Below are 7,817 nucleotides of genomic sequence, written 5' to 3'. Positions count from 1 at the left end.
GGGTGGTCAGGATGGGGTCGGTTCTCCCCGCGGCTTTGCCCCGGGTGGGTCGGGATGACCGCGAAAGGGACGGGTGGGCATGAAGGGTTGCCCCGAAGGAGGGGGATACTAAGCAGGCACGGCCGTGCCGGGCATTTGCCATTCGAGGTGTAATGCTGCCCTCCGTGGAGTGCGGAAAGCCGCAGGGGGCTGCGGGAGCTGGGTGGATGGCGTGGGAATGTGCCGGCTCTTCCCCAGTACCACTCGCAGAGCTTCTGCCTCTTGCCTTTGAAGGAGCAGCTGGAAACGTAGGGAATGGTGTTTTGGTTATATTGTCTTGTAAGGAATTCTTTTCACAGTCGGTTCTCTTTTGTGGGACCAGAGGTGTCTGCTCAGGGGTTAACAAGCAGATAGGATCCGGTAAAGAAGGGGCCACACCACAGTAAACAGCTTGTCTCATAGTGGGGGCAGTTAGCAGGGAGCCTCTTCTGCTCCGGTCCTGCTGGAAGGACCTAGGAAGGAAGAGGTGACGCTGTCCTGGGTGTGGGCACTTGCAGACCTGCAGCTGCAGCCCACTGCGCTGGGGGATCCCGCTGCACCCGCTCCCTGAGCCACGCCGAGAGAACCCTGAACCATGCTGAGAGTCAGCTACAGGACTGGCAGAGCAGCGCATGGGAAGGGAAAGAAGTCGGTGCAAAACAGATGTCAACGAGCCTAAGACAAGCAAAAAAAAAAAAAAAAAAAAAAAAAAAAAAAATTAAGTCTGAATCAGGAATCCTAGGAGTTGGTGTAGAGAACTATATGGAGATACTGTAGTTATACCGCTGTGTTAAATCCTCTATACATCAAGAGCTTGTATACTGTTACAATAACACAGCAAAGAGAATGGCTAGACTTGATAAAGTTCTTAAACCACATTAAGCTTGAGGTGTGTTATGGCTACATGAGCCATCCTTTCCATGCGTTCCTTTCATCTTAGAGCAAGTTTTAGAGTGTGTTTGTAAGTGTAGCTCAGGTCTCTGATAACATCACTGGTTATTTCCTTGGGTTTGTTTTGTATTGTTTGTTTTTCTTTTTTCTTAGATGTTTGCAACTTTACTAAAGAGGGCATATTCACCAATTTCTATCAATGAATTTTACAGCCTAGTGCTCAGGAAATGTGAAACATAGAGGTGGGAGGAAAACAAACGTGTTGAAGCATGCTGGGGGCTGTGATCTTTACCAGACTGCTGTGTGCAGTCTGAGAATCCAGAGCTGCCTGCCTGAGAAATTTATTCTTGCAGGAATGGGATGTGTTGTGCAAGTGACAGACACTTAACATTTGAAAAACTCTGCACAGTATTTCTAGGCACTAACTTTAAGCAAATTGCCTGATGTTTGAAGTAGAACAAGCTAAAGATGGAGTTGGAAAGGGGACACACAGCTTGACTGTCTTGCTTATTTATAGTGAAGCAAATAACCTTGTGAACAGTGTTCAACGTATGATTAATTGTGTTGTCCTCTCCAATCTGGTGGTGTACAGCATGTTTTTACCACTGTCTGTGCATTAATAATGTATTGACAAGAGATGAGCCTCAGGGAGAAAGGAATTCAATGATCAAGTGGGACAAGGTCATTTAGACACTCCTTTAAGCTACTTTGAAAATCAAAACTCTGTCATAACTTTGTACAGCAACAAATTTGGGATCTTTTTCTGTCTGCCTATTTTAAAAAATATGGTGAAAGGGTGAGACGATTTGAGCATCCATTTTTTTATCTGAAGAAACCTGGTGAACTGTCAAAAGTCAAACAGAATTAACTTTGGTCTGCTCCTCATTTCTCCTCGCATCTCTTGCTAAATGTAATTAACAGTCAGTCACAAAGTAATCAATATTATGGAATATATGCCAAACTTCTAATCACCGCTTTAACTGAAAAACAAAGCTATTGGACCTTTATTAATTGCCATCTCTTATGCAAAAGTCATGAATGGACTCAGGCATTTCACAGGTGCTGCTTCTCCAGGCAAGAGTGTGTCTTGGGGTTTTGGATGTATTTGCCTTTTTTTTTTTTTCCCCCAAGAAAAGAAAAGCTTTTTTAAAAAATAAGCTTTAAAAAAAAAATAAAACAGGAGGTCAGAAGGTAACTTAGAGCACTGTTTCCTGCAACAGCAGTCCTAGGAAGACAAGATATTCCTGTGCACAGTTGAAATACTGAAATAAACTGAGCGCAGAGTACAATAACCTTCTGAATCTTCCCAGTTGCTCCCTAGCACACGTAGCAGTGGTAGGGAGGGGGCTGCCATCTGTTTTGTGGGGACCCTGTAGCAGGCACTGTGAAAACACAGCTCTTCTCCCATTGAATATACACTTGGTACATGGACTGTGCATTGTAAAGATGTTTGCACAACTTCTGTGGCTTGTCTTGCTTACCTACACAGAGCAGTTTGCATCTTCTTTAGGAATCTGGCAGCCTCCATCTATCTGACAAGGCCTTGTTGTTCTGGGCTCTGTGCATACATAGTTAAGGGTTGGACCTGGAGTTCAGACAAGACTTACACAAAGGTATGAGCTGAAGACCAAACATTTCTCGTCCAGATTTTCTTTTGGAACATTTCACATCCTGGAAGCATTGGCTGCACCATCAGAACAATGTGTGGCCTGAGCATAGAAAGGCTGGGGGTAGTGAGGAAGGGTTGAAAGGGTCGAAGTTCCCTTTCTCTTCCAAGTCTGCCTCTGTTCATGCACGCTTGCAAGTACCTACACAGGTTCTCATACTTGTAACCAACTCACACAGGGTGGGACGTGCAGTGACTGTTTCCTCTTCTGCCCCCTCAGCTGCCCTCTCTGATGCTGGCAATAGGTACTGGTGTGCACTGCATAGAAGTCTGACTTTCAGGACATTGTCTATCATGCTTCAAAAAGCAATTTCTAACCCCTGTTCTTCAACTCTTGAAGACTTTTAGCTCTCTTGGGGGTTTTGGTTTGGCCGGGGGGAGGGTTGGGGTTTTTTTATTTTTGGTTTGGGTTTTTTGTTTGTTTTGGTTTTTGTGGGTTTTTGGGTTTTGGGGGGTTTTTTGGTGGGTTTTTTGTTGTTGGTTGGTTGGTTGGTTTGGTTTGGTTTTTTGTTTTTAATCTTAAGAGCCTGTCACAAAGGGCTTACAGAGTGTACACTGCCTTGGCTTGAAATAGTGAGACCCAGTGGGGGATGTCCATGTTCCTGCACACTCTCACACTGCAGATACACTCCACATGCTATCTAACTGAAAACAACTGTGTAAGAAGTCACACCATAATCTACGAAGGTTAATTTTTTTTGGCAACAGTAGGAACTCAAAAAAAGCATGGCAAGATGAATCTCCTCCCCTCCCATGAGTCTGCAGAGCTCTGAAGGGTTAAAGGGTTGACGTTAGCAACCCTTTAACTCTGGGATGCCTGGAGACATCAAAGCAGGGTAAACACCAGCAGGTAGTTTAAGACTGAAGTGAATGAAACAGTTGTTCAGTATTTTCCTGGTTTTGGAATTGAGATGGATATCTCATTCCCTGTTCTCTTTCAGATGGGATAACAACTGTTTACTACTGTAAGTGAATTCCAAGGAGATAGATTATAAATCTGACTGAGGAGGCTGTAGCATAATGCAGTTCCTTCAGTGCAGTGTCTTATGGTAGAATATGATGGGTGTTGAACCCTTATGACTCACTGGAAGCAAACTGCATTTTAAAAAGATGTCTGTCAAATCTTGACATTCCTGAAAATACAACATAGACTGCACATGGAAAGAATATGTGGTTTGAGTCCCTTGTACTTTCTTAAGAAACTTCCATCAGGATGCCTACTGGGAAGGGAAACCATTCAATCCATGTAATACAGCTTTTTTAAAAGCTAACAAGTAATCCATATATGTTGCTGGCCATGATTTCAAATCAAGACATAGATTAGGTTTGGGGGGTTTTCTTCTTTTTCTTTTTTTTAACAGAGCCAGAAATGGCCCACTGCTTCCTGGTACCCCCTGACATTTTTAGAAAATAAATCTCACTCCAGAAACAGAAATTTGATCTGATCAGGTATGGAGGTCATATTATATGTTGCTTTTTTTTTTTTTTTTTTTTTTTTTTTTTTTTTTCCTGGGCCTGGGGGGCAGTGTTTCCTCCTGGTATCAGACTGATTAAAACCATCTGTGGATGCCATTAGTGTGCCTCCAAATTCAGGTACTGACAGAAAAAGGTTGCTTCACTTAACCCGTGAAACCACTTTAATGGCCAGGGATCATTGAATGAAAGAGCAAGCTCCAGGATGAAGGTTATTATGTTACCCTGTCTGTATCTTTGGAAAAACCTTGCTGGGGAAAAAAAAAAAAAAAAATTAATGTAAACATATATAATGATCCAGAGGCAATAAATAAGGCTTAAGAATGCCTGATAAAGTCAGAAATTTTGAGAGGCCAACAAAAAGCTTAAAACGGAAAAGGTAAATGTAAAGCTTATGTCACAAGTACTCTTGGTAAGTTTTGCAAGCTATTTAAATGATGAGAAAACCTCTATCACAACAAGTTTGAGAGAAAAACAGTGGGACACCTTAAAAATAGAACATTCAGCCCTTTATTCTTAAGATTAGCATCTTGAATCATTTTATACAGACTATGATTTAGTATTTCCGAGTTTTCATTACATTTCAACAGCAGGAAGGCATTTAAAAATCTGGTTTTAGACCCAGATCAAAGCTGCACCGTGCCAGAAACACCCCTGCATGCTCCTGGTGTTGTCTCACACTCCAGGAGCACTGTGCAGTGTGGAGCAGTGTTTGATTTTTGTGTACTGGGGCTGCCTTTACACACCTGCATTACACACAGGAGGCCCAAAATTCACACATACCATGTTTGCACAGGCAGTCTATGCATAGTAGCTCCCCTAGGCAGGTGTGCACATAGCCTTCTCTTTTGGGACTATGACTGAAGTGGAATTGAACGTGCTCCTGTTTGTGTGTCTCCCGTGGACTTGGAAAGCTGTGTCCTCCCCAGAGAGCAGTGGCTTCACAGCCGGTGTTTTGGGGCAGGCATTAGGGGTTTCCTTGCTGGAGCAGTCAGACCCTGGCTAGTGCAGAACTCAGCAGTACTGCAGTCTGAGCAGTGAGGTTGGCTTGCTGGTGGAAACTGCCCAAAATTTAAGAAAAAGTAGAGCAGAAAGTTTAAGAAAAGCCTTTAAAAACCTGACCTGAGGAAACAGGCTGACAGAAGGGGCTTGGAGTTCTGCTCCTGACATGGATGTTGCTGATGGAATGACCTAAAAGCAGTGCTTGATTATTACCGCAGGCCTAGGCCCTAGGGTATATCACCGTGTCCCACAGCTGTAGGGAGGAGGAGAGAAGATCCGGCAGACAGGAATTGTGCAGCAAGATTGATTTATTTAATTATTTTACAAACTCTTTTATAGACTTTTTTCTTCATAGTCTAATTGGACAAAGGATCAGCCACCACCTGGGATGATTGGCTAAAATCCTAAAACATCCATTGTCAAAATATTTTTCTACTGTACCATAAACAGGACTTTTCAAGGTTGCAGGTGGTTTGGTTGTTTACATAACTGCTACCTCTTCTGTGAGAGAGAAAAGTCTCTTACGGGCTTAGAAAATAGCAAGAAAATCCTTGCTAGCAGCATATTTGTATCTGCACTTGATGACAACCAGGGTAAGGAGCTGTAAGTTCCTATGGGTGACTCAGCTTTTGCCTGAGTAAGCAACCCCTGTGTATAGCACAGACACTGCTTTGTGAAAGAGAAGTAGCAGAGTGTCAAGGGCCATGTCTGTGGAAGGGGAAGAGGATCTGTTTAGAAATTTAGTATATAAGGACAACTGGAAAGCAATCTAGCGACTTTACCTTTTCATTTCTTAGGACACAGCATAGTAGCCAGCACACGGCTCCTTTGGAGGCTGCTGCTCCAAACGCCTCTCAGTGCTGCTGCCCGGCTTTCCCAAAGGGGCCTGTGCTGCTGGGTCTGAGCTGCTTCTCACAACTGCATCCAGTGGTGCTAATGGGGTAAAGTTAATATTCCTACAATTTTTTTTTGCATATTTGTGTACATATCAAACACGTTTGCTGTTCTAAAATGATTGTATTTTGCTGGTGACGTAAACTTTTAAAGCATTTGGAAAAAAGTTAATACACTCTAAGTATGGTCATAGGAAGAGCTGTTACCGCATGAAGCCTCAGCAAGCAACTTTCTAGTTTAAAAACATTTGAACAACCTACAGGGAGAAGAGACTTAATTTTGTTAAAGGACAACACTGATAAATGGCTGTAGTTTTTCACAGAAAGTGAAAAATTGGCTGAAGATTTTTCTTTGTTGTCCATGTGTGCAGTGGCACCTGCAGTTGCCTTTTAGCTCAATGGTCCCCCTGGGTGAGTGCACAGGTAGTATTGAGAAAAGCAAGACCTTGCCTCTTAAATTGGGTGAGGGTGTGTATATATAGAAAATGTGTACAGGTGCTGGTGTATATTAAGAAATATGTAATAAATATAATGCAAAATGATCTCTGCAGGCTGCTCTTTCAAGCTTGCTGATTGTGGTTAACTGAGGAGGGAAAATTGAGATTGGCATAGCTTTAGACAAGGCAGTTGGTACAGTCACATTGCCCACGTGTACTGTGGCTACTGTGTTTACCCACAAGCTGCTGTAGTGGTTTGTGGACTGCCGAGGGAGTAAACAAAGGCCTATTGCCATAACTGATGGTAAGGGTGTTCCCTTGCCTTCAAGACACTGTACTTACTGCTTGGTCCAACATGAGTCCAGCCAGTGCCCTAGTGTGTTGCAAGGGAATATGATGCTCCTGGGTGTTGTATCCAAACCTTAGGAGCATTTGTGAGACACCAAATCTGTTAATTAATAAAAACATCACACTCAGGAATCTCTCATCAGTGTTTGAAGTGGAGCTGACCCATCATGTTCATGACAGCTGACTAGCTGGACTACAGGTGCTCCCATAGAACTTTCCTTAAGGGAGTTGGAGAAAAGAAATTCATAAAATTAAGCCTTTGGTTTTGAAAGGGAAATACGTTGTTGTGAAGGCTTTCCCCATTGTAAGAGCTTCTTGATGGCCCTGCACTTCTCCCAGAGGGCGTGACAGCACATGCTGTAGCTGGGGCAGAGATATGAGCATCATAGGTGTTGCTGACTGGACTAGTCTTCAGGACTAAGTTAAAGCTGCTTTCTCTTCTCCTTTACCTCAGTGAATACCTTTTTTTGGGATGCTCATCTTCTGGCCAACTGCTGATGTTCAAGCTTGTAGGAATAATGTACCACCAGATTCAAAAGCCACCTGGGCAGGAGAGAGTGGCACAGTGGACAGCATGACTGTGTAAATATCATTAATATTGTCATTAAAATGCAAAAAAAAAGCATTTCTAGAAGTGATGATGAACTCTGGTTAAAGATCAATTACTGCCACAAGAAATTTTGGTTTAAATATCCCCAAGTAGATTATGCCTATGATCCTGAAGATGACAAGGGGGTTTTAGCATGGTAGTAACCATTTCCCAGGTGTAGATTTCCTGGCTATGGTTCAATAATGAGCCAAAGCTCCTGATGTCTTGCCCTACCGCTGAGGACTAGTGGTGTGGCTGACAGCACAATGAGGGACTTTCTAGGCATTCCACCTCAGTGTCCTATTTCAAGCTGGGTACTTCAGAAACTTCTTCACTTACCACACTGTCTCTTTTCAATTCAAATGATTCTTTTTGCCTGAGGGGATAGAAACAAAACATAAACTAACATTTTTAATGCACATTTTTTATTTCTCAGTTTTCCACCATTAGTCCCCTCAAACCCACATCAATCAGTGCAGCTCTAATCGTAATCTCAGGGA

Source organism: Corvus brachyrhynchos, unplaced genomic scaffold (genome assembly GCF_000691975.1).
Source record: "Corvus brachyrhynchos isolate BGI_N302 unplaced genomic scaffold, ASM69197v1 scaffold302, whole genome shotgun sequence".
Taxonomy (NCBI): Eukaryota; Metazoa; Chordata; class Aves; order Passeriformes; family Corvidae; genus Corvus; species Corvus brachyrhynchos.
Note: the sequence above shows the minus strand (reverse complement) of the source record.